At 36.4% G+C, this 26,426-nt stretch overlaps 1 protein-coding gene across 1 annotated transcript in view; it reads right to left on the bottom strand.

The window, feature by feature from the left end:
* mgat4c (mgat4 family member C) overlaps positions 1-26,426 on the bottom strand; it is a 403,556-nt gene that overhangs the window by 231,142 nt on the left and 145,988 nt on the right. Inside the window, exon 3 of the mRNA XM_030137383.1 lies at positions 3,480-3,551. The gene's annotated coding sequence lies outside the window, so the exon portion shown is untranslated. The remainder of the gene's footprint in view (positions 1-3,479; positions 3,552-26,426) is intronic.

Here is a 26,426-nt window from a genome sequence, read left to right as displayed (position 1 = left end):
AATTTTCCTCTTGGGAAACTTTATTAATTCTGTGCTTAAGATATAATGGGCTTCCTGTTGTTTTCGGATTTGTTATGTATGTCCTCCCACATACATATGAGGGCTATAAATATGTAAGGCATTGTAATTTCAGTGTTCAGTTCAGAAAATACAATATCTATCCAGGGCAGATGGGGTCACATCATGACCAAAGCTCTTTTCATAGTAAATCCAACCACAAGACACATGATTCCTCACTGCAGTTTTCATTGCAAATACAAAACATGATTTACAAACTAAGTAGAAAAGAAGTGAGCTTCATAATTTAAATGTTAAAAACCATACATTACCTGCAGTGGTTGGTGCTCAGCTACTAATTCGTTTCTACAACTGCCTTTGTATTTACTGTGGGAGTTCAGGTATTTCTTGAAAATACTTTACACATCAGCTTTCCATATATCACATATATAATAAATCCCAAAGTTTCAGAAAATTGACAAATGCAAATTTACATCTACTACTATTAAGCAATAACTAGGAGTGACCGATGGGCAGAATTAGCCTAAAATAGCACTTTAGTCTTTTTTTCTTTTTTTTTGTTACCTCCGCCAAGGAGGTTATGTTTTTGCTGGCATTGGTTTGTCTGTCTGTCTGTCTGTCCATGTGCAAGATAACTCAAAAAGTTATGGACAGATTTGGATGAAAATTTCAAGAAATGTTGATACTGGCACAAGGAACAAATGAGTAAATTTTGGTGGTGACCCGGAGGGGGGGAGGGGGGGGGGGGGCTGATCTGCTTTGGCGGAAGTCTGCGCTCTCCAAGTGCTTTTGTAGTTTTTTAATGAATCTTTCCATTTCCTTCATCAGTCCACACGTGCACACATACATTCAATTATATTTAGTCATTATTTATTCACCAAATCTCTTCCTATCCCATTTCATAAAAGGGAAGTGGACTCTGTGTGTCTCAGGCATCACACTAAATCTGTACAGAGCTGACAACTGCAGTTTTGCATACTTATGTATTTTTGGCCAAGGAAGAGACTAGCAAAAATGGCAAGTGGATAGGACCAATATTTTGAGAGATATTTGTAATTTTGGAATAAAATGACCTTGACAACTACCCTTCTCAATGTCAACATTATCCATATTAATAAAACCTCCTCTTTCATATTTGATATAATTGACTTTCTTCTTAAAAAAAACAAACAAAAAACTTATCTTTATGATATTAGGCCAGTATGTTAATTAAGAGCAGCGCCCTCTAGTGGGTTGACTGAAAAACGCTCATTCCAATGCAATGGACGCATGGAAGTATGAAGGCAGTGAGGCTTGACACCGATTGAAATGAACGTAACTATGTACAAATATAAAGTGAGCATGAATGGGCCTTAAAGGGGAACTATGCAAGATTTTTACCTTAATTCAACAGCTTAAAAGTAAATGAGATGGTTAAATGCCTAGAGACCTTACTAGGGTCTCTAGGGCTGAATATGCCACTTGCCAGTTCTCTGCTACCATCCTGGTCGGTCCTAGATCCGGTCTCTCGCAAGAGACGTCACAGTTTACGGTACTAGGACACAAACACACCCCCAGCCAGGTACTGCAGAGTCGATATAAACACAAGCCACGCCTTCATTTCACAGGCGTTCACCGTGGCAGAGCCGGCAGAGAAAAGGAAGAGGTGGGCGTGGTCAGAGGATGAAGGAAGAAGACACGAGTGAGTGACCAAACCAGGAACAAGACCAGAGTCTGCCTTGGAATGGAGAGAGCTGAAAGAAAAAGAAGCATCTAAACCAGGGGTCTCAAACTCGCGGCGTGGGGCCAATTGCAGCCCGCGAGATGATATTTTGTGGCCCCCCACTTGACATCAAAGTTTAGTGTTAGTGAGGCCCACATGTAGTTCTCAAACGCACCTTTTTGCTGTGTCTCACCACATTTTTATTTATTTTTATCACTTATGGGCTACCATAGATAGTCTCATGACAGCTTCTGGCGGCATTTCTCATCAATGGTTATCAAGCTAGCCAACTGTGAAGTACCTAGGGAAGTACGAACGTTAGTCACTAAGTTGAAACATATTCCGGAGTGACACCAAGTGGACAGAAAATATCTGCCATCACCCACTTCTGTCATGTCTCTCTCAAAACGTGCCACCATCTGATGTCATTACTCAAATAGACATGCTGAGGAGTTTACAAAATACCAGGGAGATGAGAAAAAGAACCGGGTCGCCAATCTGAAAAAACGTGTATTGAGGAAACAAGATTTATTCAAGAAAGAAAACAAAGAGAATGAAGCAGCAGTTGAAGCTAGCTACGTGGTGAGTAAGGAGACTGCTGCGGCCGAAAAGCCATTCAAAGAAGGAGAGTTCATCAAAAAGTGCATGTTACTAGCTGTGAGTAAAGAGACCCTTTTTTTGTGGAATACTTAGTGCAGCCCAGCCTGATGCAGACTCTACCTCCAGCGGCCCCCAGGTCAGTTGAGTTTGAGACCCCTGCTCTAACCGGATGCAGACTTGGCGTTGTTGCTGTTGCGCTTGTAAATATCGCTGATATAAATTCTCTATAGTCGATGCATTTCAGTGGATTTGTGTTTTTGATGATGCTGTTGGTTGTAACGGTGTTTACTCGTTTGTGAACTCATTTTATGAACGATGTCCGGATGCTGTTGTTGGCTAGTGGAGACGTTAGCATACTCATTTTTAATCACAGTTGTTTGTGTCATGTAGGTGCAGGAGCGCCGCTACCATTTGTGGACCCCATGAATGGTAAACGTTGTGGACCCTTTCATAAAATTCAATATCTTGTTGGTCTGTTGGATTGAGGGGGGGTAGTATGTGGATGTACATTCCATATATAACGTCACTTACACTAGTGTGAAACTGAAACTTAACATACTATCAATGTCCGACTCCTGACTTCTGGCCTGTATCCACCGGGCCCCCTCCACTGCTCTGGGCCCCATGAATTTGTCATGTTTACCACCCTTTATCCATGCCCCATCGTAGGTGTATGTTTGTTTCGTTCACTAGATCACCCTTTGGCTGCCCCAGGAGTAGTTTTTACTACTAGCCACAGAAATTTGTCAGTTTTTGTGAGACAACAGTATGTAGTTCATTATTTGACCCATGTCTACAAGGATAACCCTCTCATCGCCAGCTTCATCAAAAATAAATGCACATAATCGGGAGGGGGGGTTACAACAGTGAATGTGTACATCAAAACTGTAGGGGGAACTCCACAGAGAAACCACGAAAACAGTGAAGAAGCCAAAACGGTCAAATCTTGCACAGTTTGTCTTTAAGTCTGATCCCGGTATTAGAAGTGTAACAAATGCACAGTTTCACTTGGGGGTCTTCTTTTTAAGTGTTTCAGTATCCTCTGGTGTAAAGATAGTCACCTTTCACTGATCAATACATTCAGATGAGATGAGCCGGGGTTTACCGAGGCAGTGGGGGGGGGGGCACTAGAGTGGTAAATCTGACCAGAAGCACTTACTTCCACTGCGTATCCTATGGGCCATTATTGGTGGGTGTGCTCACACATCAAAGTGACAGGGGGTCTTCCAGGCTAAAAAGGAATAAGAAACAAAGGACCATTAAATCACCCCGCTCCCAGCAACACATTCATGAAAACACACACTTTAAACACCACAGTGTAAGTACTGAGGAAGGTTTAGGACCTGATCAGACAGATGGAGGTGGGGGGAGGGGGATGGGGGGGGTGCGACATTGATTTTCCCCCTCTGAAGTGCCAGTTCATCATTCTGTGAGACACAGTCTATCGATCCTCCGCCTTTAGTTTGTTTGTAATTTTAGGGGCTCAAAAGCGTTCGCAAAGATAGATCCTCTTATATGCCACTTGCCTCTGAGATGAAGAACAGAGGATCAAAGGATGTGTGGAGATGACCTCATTCTTATACTGTTCCACACCCCGTGAAAACCCACTGAATCCACTCAGGCTGTTTATTATAATCAGACCAAACTCAGCCACATTCTGCCCTTTCTACTTTTATCTCATGTTATGAAACTTTGGTGTTAGGTGCATCAACATTAGGACATTTTAAAAGTACAACGGGTCTGATTTTCACCTGTTATTTCATCCTCTGCATCTCCGTCTTGTTCCATGTTCCTGGTCCATAAACCAGGCTGATCAGATTAACTCAGTGTATTGCATATAATCAGACTCATTTTCACTTGAGTCACTTCCATTCAGCAGATTCATCAACAACTCAGACTAACTGCTGGGTTAACTTGGTAAACCTGCTTCATGGAATAGGCCAGTGGTTCCAACCTTTTTGGGTTTGTGACCCCATTTTAACATCACAAATTTCTGGTGACCCCAAACTTTTTTTTGCTAAAATTAATTTGTTTTTGGTAATGTAATAGTTTGCTTTACTACGTTGCAAATTAACGTTAACTTTAGAGGACATTTAGTCTACATAATGTATATTATTATGAACGGAGGCAGAAAAGCCAGGTGTAGATTACTGCACAGAAGGAGAATTTTATTTTCCTTGGTCAGGATATGTACAGTCAGTCCAGCTTGGATTTCCAAGGCTGACAATTAATACTGAACAAACAAGAACTCAAACTATGAATTATGAAAGAGCTGCAGCATCTGAAACTGACGACAATGAACATTTGACAGATAAACAGAACCACAGGACTGTAGTTTCAGACTCACAGTTTGTCATCTCGTTTATGGATTGTGATTGTCTCTGTCAATTCACCATATATTTTTTTTTTTAGTAAGTTGTTTTTTTTGTTTTGTTTTTTGTTATATCAATTGCTAGAAATGTCAGGCGACCCCATTTGAATTCCAGGTGACTCCACGTGGGGTCCCGACCCCAAGGTTGAAAAACACTGGAATAGGCCTTAATAAGATTACATTCAAAAAAATAACATAAAATAACATTCAACTATTCCATTCAACTACTCCAATACTGGTTCAGTGTGTACACTTCCTATTTTCATTTGTCATATTAAAACCTTTCACACAGAGTGGCAAGAAATAAAGTGAGTAAACAGTACAAAATATTTTTTGATGTTAGTCATGTTAGCTTTTAAAATAAAAAGTAGTACATCCTATCACACCAAAACTGTCTTTCTTTATCTTCTTTTCTGGTTTGCTGCTGCTGTAACGTTACTTTGCTGGACTTAATACAGGTTCAGATAGTGTTAACATTCCCTTGCATGACCGAGTGGACATGTTGGAGATGTCCCAAAAACCAATACATACATACATACATGCATACATACATACATACATACATACATACATGCATACATACATACATACATACATACATACATACATACATACATACATACATACATTTTTTTCATATTCTTCATTTACGATGCCATGTATTGTTTAAATCAGGAGTGTCCAATCCTGGTCCTCGAGGGCCAGTATCCTGCATGTTTTAGACCTTCCCCTCTTCCAACACACCTGATTCAAATGATAAGCCTATCATCGAGCTCTGCAGAAGCCTGAGAACAACTGTCAGGTGTGTTGGAAGAGGGAAAGATGTAAAACATACAAGACAGTGGCCCTCGAGGACCAGGACTGGACACCCCTGGTTTAAATGTACAGTATGTTGTGTTGCAGAAGCTGTGACACTGAGTGGACTATGGCAGTGGTTTCCAAGTTTTATCACCATTACTGTGCATGTTACCCCTCCGATGTTGTGATCATTTGAATCTGTTATGGGATCTACTTTGCAGATGGGTTGTACAAATCATACCATTAAAAACACAATAGCAGCAGGAGTTTTACACATCACTATCACTAACATAGGTGGTTAGGCTAGTCCGTTTATCTCAGTCCATTTAGAGTTAAACCTTTGATCCCTGCCTGTGGCCATCAGACTGTTTAACTTCACCTTATAAACTCAGAATTCCACACAATATTTTTCCACTTTTTCAAGTACTTTTCTTTAATTATCATTATCATATTGATAATATATTGTGTTGTGCATATTGTACAAATTGCTCTTCTTACTGTGTCTTAATAGAGTGTTTTAATATGCATATGTGGTGTAGATAGATAGATGGATAGATGGATAGATAGATAGATAGATAGATAGATAGATAGATAGATAGATAGATAGATAGATAGATAGATAGATAGATAGATAGATAGATAGATAGATAGATAGATAGATAGACAGATCGATCGATTTTGTTTTTCTTTTTTGTTGTATTGATCATTTCTGTCCTGCTACTTTAAATTACACTTGAATGGAAAAACTGTTACACCCAACAGTTTCCCCCTGGGATTAAATTCTGATCCTGATAAAGTGTCTGGGTTTAGTCTGCATTAACTTGCTCAGAGTTTGTGTACCGTGTTGTTTTGCAGCTGCTGAAGAATTACCATGCCTCCGCCCACTGTGGATCCACCTCTGATATGCAGCGACTCTGAATTATACAGATCAACTAGAGTTATGTCAGTGTAAAAATATGTTTGATTTATTATTTAAAAAAAAAAAAAATCTAGTGGGACATATTAGGCAGCCACAGCCTAGGCCAGTGTTTTTCAACCATGGGGTCGGGACCCCACTTGGGGTTGCCTGGAATTCAAATGGAATTGCCTGAAATCTCTACTAATTCAGAATTTTTTTTAAAAGGCTGCAGCGTCATGTGCAGGGTCAGCCGTCCCATTAAATATGGTGAGTTGACAGAGATAATCCCAATCCATAAAAGACATGACAAACTGTGAGTGTGAAACTGCAGCACTGTGGTTCTGTTTATCTGTCAAATGTTCATTGTGGTCAGTTTCAGATGCTGCAGCTCTTTCATAATTCATAGTTTGAGTTCTTGTTTGTTCAGTATTAATTGTCCTCCTTGTAAATCCAAGATGGACTGACTGTACACATCCTGACCAAGGAAAGTCCAATTCTCCCTTTGTGCAGTAATCTACACCTGGCTTTACATTGATGATAATATACATTATATAGACTAAATGCCATCTAAAATTAGCGTTTATTTGCAACATAGAAAACTATTACATGATCAAAAACAAATACATTTTAGCAAAAAAAAAAAGTCTCTGTTTTGAATGTCTGGGTTTGCCAGAAATGTCTGATGTTAAAATGGGGTCACGAGCTAAAATAGGCTGGAACCACTGGACTAGGTAGTTAACAGAAACACTGTAGCTTTATGTGCAGGAAAGTGTCGACTCATGTTTACTTCATCTAGATATGGTCAACATTGTCATAATATTGATCCAAAATAAAGCAGAAATACAGCATTTCAAGTCAAATGCAATAACAAAAAGCCTAATTCTCCAGAAACCAGAAGAAGGTACAAGCTAGTAACTTGTGTTACATATGGGACAAGAAAATTGTGATTCAGATGACAGATGATGATTCCACTTCAACAGATGATTTTTTTTTTTTTTTTTTTTTACAGATCACCCAGTCTTATGTTTATCCGTTGAGATTACCAAGGTTTGTCATCTGAGATTCATAATACTGGGTTACAAAAAATGTTTTTTGCAAGTTGTCTAGGTTTTTTCAACTGAATTAGGACCATTTTGCACCACTAAATCCAAAAATGACATCTGTTTTTCTCAATCAGGTCAGGGTTTTTTGCTAATTTGATTTTGAAAAATTTGATCTTCTCACAAAATATAATAATTAATACCAAAATAAGATTGGTAAGCACACTTTATGAAACTTGTGACTTGATTCCTGTTAGGTACAATGGTGTATTCACCGCAGATGTAGCAGAATACGTCAGGCTTATTTTTGCAAGATCTTCTAGTCGAAGCCATTTCATTCACCTGCAATATTAAAAAAAAACATTAATCATAAATTGGCAAAAGTAAAATCTTCAGAACTCATTTATTGCAAGAAATATGAAAGAATTTTGTATCATATGATGTGAAAATGCCCATAAATGTAAGCAAAAATGTTAAAAAGCCAATATGTAGCATAGTTCAGAAAGTTGACCTGATTGAGCAAAATTAATGTGATTTTTGGATTCAGCACACCAAAATTATCCTAAATCAGCTCAAAAAACTTAAACAATAAATTTGTTATTGACCAGTGTAATTAGGAATGAGCAATGAATTGAAATATTCTCAAAATTGCAATATGTCAAATTGTAATATCTAAATCATACAACCTGTAATGATTTTAAAATGTAAAAAGCAGTGACAAGGTACTAATTATAAATATTGTAGTGCAGCCCTCTGGTTTTTCCTGTTTTACAATAAAAGCAGAGATAAGAAATGAAGTGCAGAAAGTTTAACAGATTCAGACCCAGTGCTTTCATAACTGATTTATCACCATTTTTAAAATATTATCCTCTGTATTTTGCATTTTTTTGGTGTAAATAATGTATTTTCCTATATTTAATTCACAAATCATGTAGATGTTCATGAGAATGTAATGTTGTAAATTCAAAGTTAATTATGTCAAAACAGAGAAAAATGAAGAAAAAGCTACTTTTTCAACAAAGATATTGCTAACTGAATGTAAAAGCATGTATGTCCATCCACTGTCATTGATCCAACTTCATGTGTTTTACTAGCGAATCAATACTGTAGAAGATGACGGTGTTTCCATGGTAACTACGAATCCTCTGACTAGCCAAATGAGTCATATCTGATGACCATGTAAAGATGACAAACTGCATTTTGCACCAATTATTTACATGTATTAATAGGGTTAATGGATCAACAGGTAGTAAACAGTTTACATGTGCAGATGGTTTGTGTTGCCGGTGGCTGTTTGGGTCTCTATGAGTTAACACACAATCTACTAAACACTGGATATTCAGAGTATTGTTAATTCCTAGGATGAATACAGAGTTACAGATATTGACCTATCTATTATTAGAGACAAGTTTCATAAAGGCTCTTTGTATTTACATTAGTTGTGGAGTTAAAGTGGTCGTTCACACACAGGCAACAACAACACACTTCAGTTGTAGACAGAAAAAGAAAAAACACACATAACACACATAAATATAGATCAACTTTCTTTCAAATGAAAAAGTACTAACCCTTACCAACTATTCATAGTATCATAGAGCCCTTCTGCATCATTTCTACGTCTTACTGCTGAACAATGTGTCTTGTTGCTTCTTATTGCTGAACCTCTTCCTTGTGTGCAACAATTCAACAAGTGTGCAATAATAAATAGAATAATAAGGCAATCCGTAAAATACAAACAACAATATTAGCTGGGTTTTTTAAAAGTCAATATAAAGGAGAAGAATGAAAGAGATGAGTAAAAACTGAACCCATTGTCTACCCCAGACAGGACATGTGCTCATGTTGTGCATTTTACCACCATGCACCTCTCTCTGACTTCCTGATGCTGTTGTGTGCAGTGAACGCCTCATCAGTCCTGAGCATCAGCTGTTTATAGTTTAATGTTTGATGAATCATTTGGTTGTAATGAAAATGTGTTCAGAAGCAGCACATTCACAATGCATTTACATCCAGATGACATATGGAGCTCTCCTGCACATTATTGCCTCTTTTGTCATCAAAAAATATCTGCATTGGGATCATTATTGGTGACATTGGCCCTGGAGTATTCATGGTTGGATCATAAGCACATTTTTAATGAAGGTAACTTTATTTATTTATTTGTTTTACAAAACCTGTTTTTTATATATAGATTTGTCCATCAAGACAAGACTGGTACACAGGTTTACAGGCAGTAAAATGAGTGATTTTTAGATTGTAAAACCTCACATTTCTAACCATTGACAACAAAAGGAGAAAGGAGAGTGTTTTATGTTTCATTTATGCTTCGTCTTCTTTGACCCATGGACTAATTTTGGCACTGCTGCAACACCAGATGATTGACAGACAGACAGACAGAATCTGAACAAGAAGACAAATTTGACTATTAATAGCCTTAATATCCATATGTGTGTGTGTGTGTGTATATATATATATATATATATATATATATATATATATATATATATATATATATATATATATATATATATATACATATATATATTCATACACATATACACACACACACACACACATATATATATGTATATATATATATATATATATATATATATATATATATATATATATATATATATATATATATATATATACACACACACATATATATATATATATATATATATATATATATATATATATATATACATATATATATATATATATATATATATACACACACACACACATATATGTGTGTGTGTATATAGATAGATAGATAGATAGATAGATAGATAGATAGATAGATAGATAGATAGATAGATAGATAGATAGATAGATAGATGTACATATGGGTGCTTCTATGAAACTGGGTACATTTTGGTACCTGGCACTTTTCCAGCTTTTTTAGACCCAATAACAAAAGATAAATTTAGACATATTTCCCCCAAGGATGTAACTAATGATGACCTCAGATAGATGCAAAAAAAATTATACTCATGCTCTGAGCCATCCCAAAATTAATGAATTTTAATAAAATATTGGGGCCAAAAATAGGACCAAAATTGGGACATGAAAACCTACCTAGGTTATTTTGAAAACATGTCTGTAAATGGTCTTATATAGACTATAAATAAAGACACTGTTAAATTTGATGATCGTAGTGGTTTTTCTAATCCACACGTGGGTTTTTCATGAATCTCAGTCTAATTCCAGGTTTTGTGTGGAACCCATCGTGTCCACTTGTGTTACACACAGAACCTGCCCAGTTAAATGTATATAAATCGCAAATGATTTTGCAATAGCGGTCATTTTTGTGAAACACTCTGCCTTGCATAATTAGTTCAATTCCCAAAATGTACCTGTGAGAGAATAAAGAGATATTTAAGGAAAAAAAAATAGTAGCGCATAATTTTCGTGTCCTTTTGACCATGTTACATGTGTGTTACATTAAATATAACCTAAAATTATCGAAAAATGTGTTTTGAGTGAAGAACAGTTTCTCTTTTATCTCAGTAAGTATTTATTTTTAAAACAGACTCAAATTGCTTCCAAACTTGCTTCATAACATTAGTCTACATCTGGTTTGAAGTTTTAGCCCCTCTGTCCTGTTTTAAGGACCAGTTTCAGAGAAGCGCCCATACATAAAATGCTTTATATACAGATACAGACCATTGTATTTTAAATGCCTTATCTTTAATATTAACATTCTTCTTAAATTTGTATTCTTAGCACATTTCACCTGGAAAGTACAATTTGTTTGCCATGCCAATAAAGCTTTTTTGAATTGAATAGATAGACAGATGTACTATATTACAAGTCGACAAAACAAGAGCGGTGTGCCGGCATTGTTTTGTGAAGATCGGTTATAGTTCTGGTAATGTCAAATTTCATAACGCATTTAAAACGACACCACCCAACCCTTAATATTACCGCTACCAAGAGTACAACAGTAATCCAACGGCAGATACCAGCAGCATTTAAACAGCCTTTATCCAGTGGTTCTGATCGACAAAATGTCATAACAAAAGTCAGTCTTTTTAAGTATGTGTGAGCTTGTGGGTTTGCGTGTGTGTGTGTGTGTGTGTGTGTGTGTGTGTGTGTATGCAGGTGGGTAGGTGGGTGTGTGGGTGGGGGGTGGTACTGATTTTTAAACTGATATGTAAAGCTCTTTGTGCTACAGTCTTAATGTATGAAAAGTGCTATATAAATAAAAATTATTATTATTATTATTATTATTATTATTATTATTATTATTATTATTATTATTATTATTATTATTAAAAGCAATTGGCATGTTTACAGCTCCAGATTTAAGGCTGTATTTGGCTGTGAAGAATGTGGGGTTTAAATACATGTTTTTATGTATATTTATTTGCACATTAAAAAGACCCACACAGCAGTATAAACACTTTAGCTGTAGAGTCACACTTAATTGCTCAGAATATGTTGCATTTTTACTTCAATGAAGTTTTTTTAATGAAACTAGTCTCCTTCACTTTACCAAAAATGTGTTGAAAATGTTTCAAACCAAAATTTTGCTGTACTGTTACTAGATAGATAGATAGATAGATATTACTTATTTATATTATTTTTATAAATTTATTATATTTATTTGTTGGTATGAGTACAGAGAAAGTATGTTTGCAACAAGCATATTCATCCTTTCCCACCATCGACCTCCTTAGCTTCAGGAAAACTGTCAACCTCAGAGACAACCGCCCACGTAGCATCGCCTCCACGCTGCATCGTCCCCCTCACAGTAAAAGCTTATACCTCAAAATACCTTCAGAGACACTGAGGGAATAATTGAAGGTCATCACAATAGAGCGCACAACAGAGCAGCTGCAAGAAAGCAGCTTTCACCCAAAACACAAACACCTACACAGAAAGAAAGGAGAAAAAAAAAAAAAAGACTAAATGAGAAGGGTTTCAAAGATCTGTATCTGCTTTTCTGTTCAAAAAGGGTTTGATGAGGATGAATTAGTTTACCTTTGTACAACATAAGCATTTTAAACAGGTCACCGAAAGTAAAAGAAAAACAAAGAAAAAAGGGGGAAAAAAATGCAGTGTTTTTATTTGACACCAGCTCTATAAACTGCAGAAAATAATAGGTAATTAACATCCGCCTGCACATGTAAGGTTACAAATTGGTTACATTTCAGAATTTGCTTTGTTTGTTTTATTTATTTCTTATCTGATAACGAATGGGAGTGTTTCTCACTTTTAAAACATTCTGACCACAGCGAACAAACACAAACATATTAGAGCTCATCATATCAAATATTTGCAAAAATGTTCAGAGAAACTCCTGATTGTATTCCTTGTACTGAAGACCTTCCAACAGCACCAGATCCCCTTATTATTTTTAACCAAAGACGGCTGATAAACAACCCAGTCCACAGAAGATTCATTTCCTGTTTCAGCGTCACATGGTTTCTCCACTGTCCTGACCCTTCATAAGGCTGGAAGCACTTTCTGTCCCTTGTGAAGTGAAAATGAAAATATATTACACGACAGGGTCACTGCAGTCAATAACGGAACTGACTGTGAGACTTGTCTCTGGTAACACACTACCTCACACATCTGGCTACACAAATCTTATCTAAAAAGAATTATTTCATTTAGATCTTATTAGTCTGCTTTCATCCATCTAAAGTGTTTGAAACCCTTATGACCACAGTTCTTTAGAAGACAGGAAGTGAGCCATTTCTTTTAACATTAATTAACATTAAAAAAAGGAAATTTGTGACATTTTTGTAAAACAAAAAAACAAAACAAAACAAAAAAAAAGATTGGCCCCAGTCTTTTTTGCTTTGAAAATGCAAGAGCTAATACTGTGGCTAGTTAGAATTTAGCAAAGTGGTTCCCAACCTTTTGTGGCTTGTGACCCCATTTTAGCATCACAAATTTCTGATATTTTTTGCTAAAATTAATTTGTTTTTGATCATGTAATAGTTTGTTATACTATGTTGCAAATAAACATTAATTTTAGATGGCATTTAGTCTGTATACTGTATATTATTGTGGACGAAGGCAGTAAATCCAGGTGTAGATTACTGCACAAAGTGAGTATTGGATTTTCCTTGGTCAGGATATGTACAGTCAGTCCAGCTGTGATTTACAAGGAGGACAATTAATACTGAACAAACAAGAACTCAAACTATGAATTATGAAAGAGCTGCAGCATCTGAAACTGACCACAATGAACATTTGACAGATAAACAGAACCACAGTGTTTCAGTTTCAGCTTCACAGTTTGTCATGTCTCTTATGGATTGGGATTGTCTCTATCAACTTTTTTTTATTAGTAAGTTTTTATTTTTATCAATTACTAGAAATTTCAGGCGACCCCATTTGAACTCCAGGTGACCCCACGTGGGGTCCCGACCCCAAGGTTGAAAAACACTGATATAGCAGCTTTACAGTGGTATTTGAATTTAAATGTGTTTTGCATTAGCATTACCGTGACTTACCAGACTTAGTAAACTTAAGAAAACAGATGGAAATTGGCTGGAAACAGATGGAAATTAACTATATAACATAACACTGCCCCTGAAAATGTAAGAGATATTATGAACCAGCCTTGGAATGTTTTTCATATTACAGATAACAACTCCTTAAAGTCTAATAATTGTCATAAAGTAAGTCCGAAGCTCTTTTCACAATTTGAGAAAAACAAAACAAAACAAAACAAAAAAAAACAAACAAATTTTTAGCTATGAAACAACAGTTATGGAAGGGCTGACCTCACATGTATGGTTCTAAAATTTTGCTGTATTTCGTGGCTGTCTCCACTCTAACATCGCTCTCACTTGGTATGTGTGTGTGTGTGTGTGTGTGTGTGTGTGTGTGTGTGTGGGGTGGGGGGGCACAACAGAGTCTGCACCTCCTCAGGATGCTCCGTCAGGCCCACCTACCCTGACTAGGGATGGGAATCGAGAACCAGTTCTTTTTGAGAACCGGACCCCAGTAGCTCACTTCCTTAGAATCGTTTGCCTGCCTGCTTAACGATTCTGCTTATCGATTCCGCCTTTGTTGTGCATGTGCGATGACGTCATGCGTACGCTGCATTGTTTTGGTCAGAACGTAGCCAACATGGTGTTGAGGCAGAAACGATCTAAAAAGACGACACCAGGTCCACTGGAACACTGTCAAAGCTTCCATTTCTTCTAAAGGGTGGAATCCCTCCAATATGTTCAAACATTTGTCCACAGCATGTGAATCATTTACAGGAATGTCGTGTATTTGATACGCTACTTAGCGACGCTTGTGAATGTAGTGGTAGAGTGAACACCAGGCCGTCATCCGGGCCCAGTTCCAGTTCCGGTGTGGGCAACAAATGTCGTACCCCCTCAAATACAAGTTTCCAAAGGTAGGGGAAAGGAAATGAGGTGCACAACAACGGGAGACGGGCCGTGTCGAACCGATTCCACGGAGTAGAAATGCGGCAAAAGAGGAATTAGTAAAGCATCTTAAGTTTCACTTTCACTGCCCCCCCCCCCCCCCCCCCCCTCCCGAACCGGGTCCAGCGTCAAGTGTTATGATTTGTACAGACTGCATATGTTATATTTTCTGTGCAGAGATGGAAATATAAAAGACAGTTAATGCAAACACACCCGTTTGTACTCTTTTATTCCCTTACCCAATGAGAATCGATAAGAGGACTGATAAGGAATCGGATCGATAAGCAAAATTGATAATGGAATCAGAATTGTTAAATTCTTATCGATTCCCATCCCTAACCCCGACCCCTGTTAATAAACTTCTACAGCTCCACTATCCAGAGCCTCCAGACCTACTGCACAGGACAGGAAAGACCCACGGGTGGTAAAAGCAGCAGAACGGGGGATCAGGACCGCACTACCTTAGCTTTTGTGTATTTTAGTAGTATTTAACAGTATTTGTATATTTAATATTTTATCTTTGTAGTTTTATATATACTGAACAAAAATATAAATGCACGACTTTTGTTTTTGCTCCCATTTTTCATGAGCTGAACTGAAAGATCTAAAACTTTTTCTGTGTACACACAAGGTTTATTTCTCTCAAATATTGTTCACAAATCTGTCTAAATTTGTGTTAGTGAACACTTCTTCTTTGCTGAGATAATCCATCCACCTCACAGGTGTGGCATATCAAGATGCTGATTAGACAGCAGGATTTTTGCACAGGTGTGACTTAGGCTGGCCACAATAAAAGGCCACTCTAAAATGTGCAGTTTTATCACACAGCACAATACCACAGATGTCACAAGTTTTGAGGGAATATGCAATGGTCATGCTGACTTCAGGAATCTCCACCAGAGCTTTTGCCTGTGAATTGAATGTTCATTTCTCTACCATAAGCCATCTCCAAAGCTGTTTCAGAGAATTCATGAAGAAGACTGTGTGAGGAAAATGGTGGTCACACCAAATACTGACTGGTTTTCTGACCCCCCTGGACCACCCAATACAGTAAAAGTGCACATTTTAGAGTGGCCTTTATTGTGGCCAGCCTAAGTCACACCTGTGCAATAATCCTGCTGTCTAATTAGCATCTTGATATGCCACACCTGTGAGGTGGATGGATTATCTCAGCAAAGGACAAAGGAGAAGTGCTCACTAACACAGATTTAGACAAATTTATGAACAATATTTGAGAGAAATAAACCTTGTGTGTACACAGAAAAAGTTTCAGATCTTTCAGTTCAGCTCATGAAAAATGGAAGCAAAAACATAAGTCGTGCATTTATATTTTTGTTCAGTGTATATTGCTAGTGATAATAACCCAGATAGATCACAGAAAACAAGATGTTTTGGTCAAAATCATACTTTTCAACCTGCTTCCAGCTGGAGAAAAGACCATGGCTAAAATAATCTTGTCAACAAAAATGTATCTAATTCAGAACATTTTAGTGGTTAAAATGCAGGAACATTGCTTTTCCTCTGTAAATGGAACATCATTCTCATGTTAAAATCCATCACAGCAGTTATGTTCATGTTGTTTCCTGACTAACTGGACACTTGAGGTGGGGTCTTCATCCAGATCTGTCCACATCAGTCAGACTCTGTTGGGTTGACTGGATCCCTCACAAACTGGCAGATTCTTGGGATTTACTGGCAAATACTTGAGAGCTGGTGTTCAGGCTTTGGCTACAGCAAAGTAGGTTAAGACTGAGTCAACATACAAGCATTGGTACAAACTACAAGATGCAATGCCAACTCTTTTGTCTCCCTTCCAGATCTGTACCACTGGTCTCATCAGGAAATGAAAATAATATCCCCATAAAGGATTATCCGTCACACACAGATGAAAAGCAGGAAGCTCTGTGGAGATACCATGTGAATATATAGGTGAACACTTTTGACAGTTTCCCTGTAATGAGGCTCTACCCGCACCATTGCTAGCAGTAAAATGACTGACAGCCTCAACACTCATGGGTGGAGGTCATCCACGAGAATGGCGCATCACATCCTCCAGATACTCTCCCCCTGTCTGCAGCCTACAGGAAGTCTATCTAGCGTACTTCTTCCTCTCCGTACTCCCCAGGTTTTTAAAATGTCATTTATGTCTAATGGCCATGCTCATTAGGCGCATCTGAAAAACACACTCTGGTCATTACCAGCTACATTTGCAGTCAGGCTTCATGCCGAATTCTCTTGTTTGAGTCATCCGTCACAGCCCCGTTCCTTGGCAGTTGGCAACACAAATGACGCAAAGCGCAAATCTTCTAATTATCTGCAACCATCTTTATCTGCTTACATTGCTGCTGAATTTGTTTTGACAAGGCTGCTTTATCAGTGTAGTGAGGAACTGGATCTGAAACAACATCCATCATGTTGAGGCTGCCAAGGCCACTTGGGGACTACAAAAGCACTAGTGCGCTAAGAATTGCACTTTACCTTGGCGCGATCCTCTTGTGTACGGGCAGCGTGGGAGAGGAGAAGGTTGTGCATGAGAGGGACTGGGATGGAGACAATAAGACAATAACACTCCACTCCCTTTCATTATTTACTTGTTCCACTGTGTCAGAGGTGGATGAACGGCTCATGACAACTTTGGTGTGTTGGTATAAAAGGGACAAAGAAACCCTGTTAACCCTTTCATGCATAGTGGTCACTCCAGTGGACAGTTATTCTCCAGCCGTTCTCTTGTATATTCATGGATATTGTTATTTTAGTTTCATATCAGCCAACACAATACACTGCAATTGATAACATGACTGTAACTTGGCTGTTCTTGATAAACCAAATCTAACATGTTTGAGTCTAAATCAATTCCTTGTTATCATTATTAGACTGTAATTAACAACAAAAGTTTTTCTTTTTTCTTTTTTTTTTTGGCATATTATCTCCATGAAGTGACTAGTATTGGAGTTCACTACAAACAAAAAGTTAAGGATATTTCTTTTTTTTTTTTTTCATTTTTGCCATTTGTAAATAAAACTATGTCTGGTCATTAAAAAAAAAATGTGTTTCAATTCAATTCACACACAAAAAAAGTAAAAAAGCGTTGTGCAAAAATCCCAACTGAAAAAAATAGCCCCAAAAATTTTAAATATCCAGAACTTTTTGTTTGTAGTGTATGTTAAAATGTGAGAAAACATCAAATTAGCAGCATTTAATGTTTTTATTTCATAGTTTTCACACAGTATATCAGTAAATACACGTTTCATTGCTTTAAAAATTAAACACACATTTTTGCAACTCCATGAAAAATAGCTTCATAAAAAAAAAAATAATAATAATGATTTCATAGTTTTTTAAATGCCTAAAGAGGAATAAAGAAAAAATCTTGATTAATGCTCTCATAATTCATGCATGAAAGGGTTAAAGGGACAAAGAAATCCTGTTAACCCTTTCATGCACAGTGGTCACTACAGTAGGCAGTTGTTCTCCAGCTGTTCTCTTGTATATTCATGGGTTTTGTTGTTTTAGTTCCATATCAGCCAACACAGTGGACGCTCATGCACCATTCCATACACTGATATTCATACCATTACTGTCACTTCGCTGTTCTTGATAAACCTGATTTGCAGTGACATGTCTGAGTGTAAATCAATTACTAATAAAAATTGAGACTATGATAAAATATGAGAAAACATCAGAGCTGCATTAAAAATGTTTTGATTTTATAGTTTTCACACAGTGTACCACTTTCTGATATTGCATTCTTTGCTTCAAAAATTAAACACACAGTGTCCAGCGGAGTGGACATTTTTGGAACTCCACAGAAAATTATGAACGTAGATTTGTTTCTTCATTGCTTTAACCAAAAAAAAAACCAAAAAAAATGTTCAATAAAAAAGAAAAAAAAATTTCACTTCAAGAAAAAAAAAACTACTCAATCAAAGAAAAAAAAGTGTTCAAATGCAATTTTTTGGATCTTAAATATTTTTTGCATTTGTCTTATTTTGTTACTTTTAATTATATTTCTGATTATTTTATTGAATATTTTACCAGTTAAATCACCCAAAATTGCTTTATTTGACTTTGTTTTCTAGTAGTGGAATGAATCACAGTACATTTACTATGCTACAAGTACAAACCAAAAACAAATATTTTCACCAAAAAAAAAAAAAAAAAAAATCACTTCAATTAAAAAAAAAAAAAAAAAAAATTTCAATCAAAGAAAAAAAAGTGTTCAAATGCAATTTTTTGGATCTTAAATATTTTTTGCATTTGTCTTATTTTGTTACTTTTAATTATATTTCTGATTATTTTATTGAATATTTTACCAGTTAAATCACCCAAAATTGCTTTATTTGACTTTGTTTTCTAGTAGTGGAATGAATCACAGTACATTTACAATGCTACAAGTACAAACCAAAAACAAATATTTTCACCAAAAAAAAAAAAAAAAATCACTTCAATTAAAAAAAAAAAAAAAAATTTTTCAATCAAAGAAAAAAAGTGTTCAAATACAATTTTTTGGATTTTAAATACTTTTTTTGCATTCAACACTTTTTCTTTCTTTAATTGAAAAGGTTCTTTTTTATTGCAATTTTTTTTTGGATTGAAAATATGTTTTTTTTTATGGTTAGAGGAATAAAGAAGCAAATCTACCCTCATAAAAAATAGGTTCAATAAAAAAAATTCAATCGCATTGTTTTTTCATGCCCAAAGAGGAATAAAAACACTCAAGAAAAAAATCTCAACTAAGGTTCTCATAATTCATTAATGAAAGGGTTAAAGTCAGGAATATTGTTGGTGAAATAAGACTTTTGACGGCTACAGAACTGCTCTTTCTACCATAAGCCCTAACACTCCAGTTTTTATTTATTTATTTTTTAACAATGTGAACATTCTTCTATAGGCACACTTTGTGGGTGTGCAATAGCCTGTCCAAGTAAGAAATAGAGAGAGGGAAAGTGGGTGGGGGAGCCTGCTGGCTATCCTTTGTCAACTGCTCAGTGCCTTTTAATGGCCTGTAAACCCCTTTGCTGGAGAAAGAACAGGCAATTAGCATACTGAGTGGATTACAAGATTGCTCTGACTCCTGGATTAATGTGTGCACTTAATCTTCTCTTGCTAAGCGATTCTTGGATATACAGCTATTCGAGGGGAACACTTTTCACCACCTTCTGAACATGAAAAGGTATTTTCTCACGGTGGTGTCAAAACCTAAATATACTAACTGGTATTAGTTATGTAGATTTGTCAAATGTCAGTGACCATTTTTTCAACTTAAAAAAAAAAAAAAAAAAAAAAAAACATTAGTACCTTTTGTCGACCTAAGGGTATTATCTAATCGTATGTAAGGCATTAAACCGGAAAGAATCCTTTAAAGGAAACTTAAACTAGGTCACACTGGGATCCAAAGAGGACACTCCCATTGTTTTTACTCAAGATGATATACAACAACGACACAAAGTTTCCACTGGGAAGAAAGAAAGTTTTAAACACAAATTAGTCATGTTAACAGTCCGTGTAATGTTCAGTTTAAAATAGCTATAGAGGGTATGCACGTGACATCACCACTAGCGGAAGTCACCGTGGTTACGCCCACTGAGTGGAGGAAAGAGGGAGATGAGTGACAGCGTTGGCTTCAATGAACTGAACTGAAGAACAAAATATAATAAAAAATGAGGAAGAGCTGCTGTGAGATTGATTGTATGAACAGGTTTGAAAAGCAGTCAGAGCGATCCCAGAGAGCAAATATTTTGGCAGTATTATGGCAGACATTTGGCATTTTTGGCTTTCTTTTGGCATTATGAAAACCTTTAGGCTTAACTGTGGTACGATTAAGGTTATCCATAACAGATATGGAGGCACCAGCAATATATGGCTGAGTTATGGCATATGTAGTAGTAGTGGGGCTGGATGTCATGGCCAATTTCCATAATCGATTCGATTTTGATTCATAAGGTTCTGAATCGATTAATCACGATTCGATTCGATTCGATTCAATATTGATTCGATTCAGTATTAACTGATTGATTCAGAGTAATTTAGAGATACCAAAGTACAATTTTGAGTTGTAACCTGAATATTTGAGTACCGCAGTCATGCAACACATCAATACTGGGATCAATATTGATGTTAGAAAGGAAATAAATATAAAATTTCAGCAGTAAATTGCTGAATGTGCTCTTACATAATGAACGGGACAGAAACATTGCCATGTTTCTACAGTGGCTAAGAACGGACTTCGTCATCTTTACTCTGTTTTATGGCTGGAGGCTACTACTCACTGGGGGTGGGGAGTTGGGGGGGGGTGCGCCCCGTGATTGTTGGTCATGGGGGGGATAGCGGTCGGACATTGTCGCTTTCCTCTTCCTCTAACTCCATACTCAGCTATAGGTGATAGTATGGATCCAAGTTATTATTCCAAGAACAACCGGCTTCCGTGACTCGCCGGGCGTCCAGTTCCTTCACATTGCGGGTTTGAGTTTGAGGCCAGAGGAACTCCAGCGGAGGGGGTTTTCCCACCGCGTCTTTTTCGCAAGCGAGACCAAGTCTTCCTCAGGGGTTCGCAAGATGGAGCTGCCCATGGTTCCACGTACTCCCGGTCCTGCTCTGAAAAATTGATCTCATCCACTATTAATCGATTACGCAAAATTAAAATGAGATCGATCTAAGATCGATTTTTTTACCCAGCCCTAAGTAGTAGTAGTAGTAGTTTATTTCGAGCACATAGAATCATCAGATAACAAAGAATCATACAACATGGTCTAAACAAATAAATAAATAAAAAAATTTGCGCTCGAAAAGGATTGGGAAGAAGTCTAACTTATTGACTCTCACCCCCTTTTTACAAACTAACAATCAAACTAGATCCGCCTCCTTTACTTTGTTAACACACATTTTTCTCTGTATATTTTTAACAATAACACAAAACATCCATAAACACCATTCATATGCACGTTTTTTTAGTCACCTCATACACAATCAGATTTGCAATAATCAACCGTTTTCAATATAAACTATAATATACATATCCACCCCAAATATTTACTCCAAATACAATGATCAATAAATATGATAGTATCTTCCTATCATTATAACCAATTAACTATAATATCTTATTTTATGCGTACTTCTAATGTTCTATATTTTGTTATTATAATGGATTTATACATCCTTTTAAATGCACAGATTGAAGAAGACATTTTTAAGTTTTGCTCCAGATTATTCCACAGATGAACCCTCTAACACAGATACACTGGCTTTTTATGTTTGTTCTACACTTCATTTTCTTGTAGATTTCAGTTCCCCTTAAATTCTAATTCCTTTGCCTGGGCTCAAACATCTCCTGTAGACTGTAGGGGAGCATATGTTCATGGGCTTTATGCATTATAATAAGAGTTCTGAGGTCAACCAGATCGTGTAGTTTTAGAGCATTTAATTTGATAAATAGGGGATTTGTTGGAGCTAGGTACTGTGCTTGATTGACAAGTCGAATTGCCTTTTTTTGAGTTAAGAATATAGAATTAATATTTGGATTTATAGTTGTTACCCCATATCGCTGCACAATAGTTCAGATATGGAAGAACAAGAGAATTGTACAATATATGGAGAGATTTCTGATTTAGAAGGTTCTGGGTTTTATACATTATAGCAATACTTTTGGCTATTTTTGATCTAAGTAAGTTTACATGCTTTTTCCAATTAAACTGGTCATCAATTATAATGCCTAAAAATTTTGTTGCAGACACTGTTTCAATTTCAGTGTCCTTAATTCGAATTTTAACTAGTTTGTTATTTTTCCTTTTACCAAAAATAATATATTTGGTTTTACTAAGATTTAATGGTAGTTTATTGACATTGAACCAATCTTTTAGTATAGCAAGCTCCTTTTCAACTCTATCTACAATTTGACTTAAATCTTTGCCAGAACAATAGAGGCTGGTATCATCGGCAAATAAAACACATTTGAGGCTTTTTAGAACCTGACAAATGTCATTTATATACATAATAAATAATTTGGACCCTAATACAGAGCCTTGCGGTACTCCATGAGTTATTATTCTCCTTTCAGAATTTGCATTATTCATGTATACATATTGATTTCTGTTGCTGCATATGTGTGGTTAACCAAAAGACTGGGCAAAGAGCGGGATCAAGTAAAGGGATGGTGTGGCATGTTTTGGCTATTTTTTTGGCTGGATTATGGGGATTTGGGGCTTTTCTGGGACAATTCTGGCTATATTTTGGAAGTCGGCAATTAGTTTTGGGTGAATTTTGGCTTCCTTCTGGTTTGATTTTGGCTTGCCTACTTTGGGCCATTTAGAACGCCCAGAACTTTGCCAAATGGCATTCCAGTTTTGGGCCAGATTTAAGCCATAATGATTTTGCTATCTGGGATCGTTTTACAGACACCAAAAGACAAAGAAAAGAGAAGTAGATGGATCCACAAATCCAGGAAACCAAACCTACATCTGTGGATCCTGTTTGGTGTCAGCTAACATTCATTTATGCTGTATTTTTGGGTCAAATCAGACCTTAAATAATGTATTGTTTTGGCTAACGTTACTTCTTAGTAAAGCTCTTGGTTTCATGATCAGATCTTTCATGGTTTTTGTCTTCGTTTTGTGATTCTGAACCTTGTGCTCCTACATGATTAGTAAACTAACTGAAACTGAGGCTAACCCAGTTTTACAACTACGGGGGAACTGGAGAATAAAGCTACGACGGAGTATTAGGACCACATGAGAAAATAAAAACGCTTGTCACTACGAGTATAAAGTCATAAATAAAATATCTAATAACAGTTTCCACATCACCCCTTCTAGGTGAAAGGGTCCTGATCCTGCAGTGGTGAGACCTCAAGACAAAAACCAACCCTGAACCAAAACCATATGTTTGACCTCTGCCCTTTCAGACACACACGCTTCATACCCTTCTTTTTACATTTGCCAAGTTTCTGACATGAAACTACAGCACACGTCCAACCGTCGTCTTGATTGCTGTCCTCTGACTATCTGTAGTCTATATGATAAACCTGGGGCTGCACTCCATATCTGTGCACACTTGGGCTTCATCTCATATCTCTGCCATCGTTCCTGAATCACTATACCTATTCCTTGGCTTTGATATGATCTTTAATCCACGGCTCCCCACCTCACCCCCCCCCCCCCGAATCTTTCACCCAGACTGTCAGGCCAGAAATGAAAAGAGCTGATAACTTTGCACAACTATTGCTCACTGTCAAAGCGCAACGTCTTAAAACAGCAGCGTCAGCCTCATGAGGCGCATTCAGGGACATGCACAGATAGAAAGAATTAGATTTTTTTTTTTTTTTTTTTTTTTTTTGCTTATATGACTGACTTGGTTTTTTTTTTGTTTTTTTTTTAACCCTTTCAGTTTTAATATAAATAGTCACAATAAATATTGCTGAAATATAAATGAATTCCTTCCTTTATTTGATGTGACAGCCAGTAAGAATTTAATACACTGTAAAAAAAAAAAAAAAAAAGGGGGGGGGGGGTTTGGGGGTTGGTAAATACAAACTATGGAAATCAGTTCCATTTTAATCAACAGTAATATTTAGCCAGTGAAATCTATTAGGACTGGTTAAATTCTACTTATTTGTTAACAGTAACAATTGCTACTTAAAATAATAGAAAAAAATCTACCCCATAATATTGTGATGTATTGGAGGAGCAGCTGGGGGGAATTTCCCAGCATGCATTGGGACAAACTAGTTGGGACAGTTTTTATGTGTTTAACAGTGTTCTGAGCTGATAAGAAGTGTTTTTTTTTTTTTGTTTTTTTTTAAAATAATATATAGCACCGTTATGGTGTGTTTTACTGTTTTGATTAGTTATTTTTTTGGTGAATGAATATTTCTGTTGAGTTGCATATTCTTGCACCATAAGCTAAGTTGCTCCTTTGTTTCATTATTCTTTGTAATGGTGTTCCATACAGGGGTGAGTAAAAATAAAATACCAGATGGAAGCCATCATCTGTCATTCTTCTCATGCTTCTTAGGGTTGGGGTTGAATGATGAATACCTCCTGTGACTGGCAGCGTTTCAACTAAAACTAACCTTCCTTGAATAAGTAATGGTTAAATAGTTATACTGATTAGTTGTTAACCCTTTCGTGCATGAATTATGAGAACCTTAGGATTTTTTTCCTGAGTGTTTTTATTCCTCTTTAGGCATAAAAAAAACAATGTGATTGAAACTTAGTTTATGAACCTATTTTTAATGGAGTTACAAAAACGTCCAGTCAGCTGGACACCATGGGTTTAATTTTTGAAGCAAAAAAACATGCATTTACTGTCATATTGTGTGAAAACTATGAAATAAAAACATTTTTCATGCAGCTAATCTGATGTTTTCTCACATTTTAATATACTCTAATACTAGTTATTACTCACTTCATGGAGATAATTTGCAAAAAAAAAAAAAAAAAATTGTTTAAGAAAACGGTTAATTACAGTCTAATAACAATTAGCAATTGATTTACACTCAAACATGTTACTACAGATCAGGTTTATCAAAAACAGCAAAGTTACAGTGCTGGTAAGAATTGCAGTGTATGAGATGATGCGTAAGGGTCAAAACACGGTATTGGACACACGGACATTTTAGTGACAATTTGACAGATTAGTGTTGCTAAATGACCCACATTTTAACTTTTAAATTCATTTTTGCTTTAGTTGGACCATAAGGGATTATCCTAAACAAGGAGCTACTTCATATTGAAATAAATGTTGGAATGGTAATCAATTAAATTTTGCTCTCTGACAGGACATTATTGTGTTTGGACCCATAAGTGTCCACTGTGTTGGCTGATATGCAACTAAAACAACAAAACCCATGACTATATAAGAGAACAGCTGTAGAATAACTGTCTAGTGTAGTGACCATATGCATGAAAGGGTTACTAATAATTAAATTAAGTATGGGTGATACTGGGAATTTGATATCGATCTGATACCAATACACACACACATACTTAGTATCGATACTATCAATATTTGGACTGATACTCCCTGCCCTAAATTAAGTAGATGAACATATTCCTATTAACAATTGAGAGGAAATATTACTCACTTTTTATGAGTAATTTGTTGTGTAATCTATTAGGATATGAAAGGTGGATTTTACCTAATTTCTTTTAGTGTGTTATAGCTGTTAAATTTAATCACATTTTACTCAAAATATGGGGGAAAATCTACTCAACCAAACTGACTGCAAATTGTAACCTCACTTTTACTGAGTAGATTCTAAAGGCTTGTTTTTACTGTGTACCAAGATTCACATTTTTATTGCAAACGTATCAGCTCCAAATATAGGATAACGGTCTCCTGATAGTCACTATAGAAAACTTCCAACTATTACAAATGCTGATGCTTGCTTCTCATATCTAGCAGGTGGGATCCATATGCCAATGAACCATCATGTTGTAAACTATCTCTCAAAAAAAGGGAAAAATAAATAAATATATGCATTTTAAAAAGGGAAAAATATAGCTTACAACAGCTTGTTTGCTTTGCAGAATTTTTGTGAAGATGAACTCAGGAGCAGCAGCAGAAAGCGTCTCCCCCTTCCTCTAAATATCAACAC

This window comes from Sphaeramia orbicularis, chromosome 6 (assembly GCF_902148855.1).
Source record: "Sphaeramia orbicularis chromosome 6, fSphaOr1.1, whole genome shotgun sequence".
In the NCBI taxonomy this organism is placed as follows: Eukaryota; Metazoa; Chordata; class Actinopteri; order Kurtiformes; family Apogonidae; genus Sphaeramia; species Sphaeramia orbicularis.
Note: the sequence above shows the minus strand (reverse complement) of the source record. Positions and strands in the feature narration are given on the sequence as shown.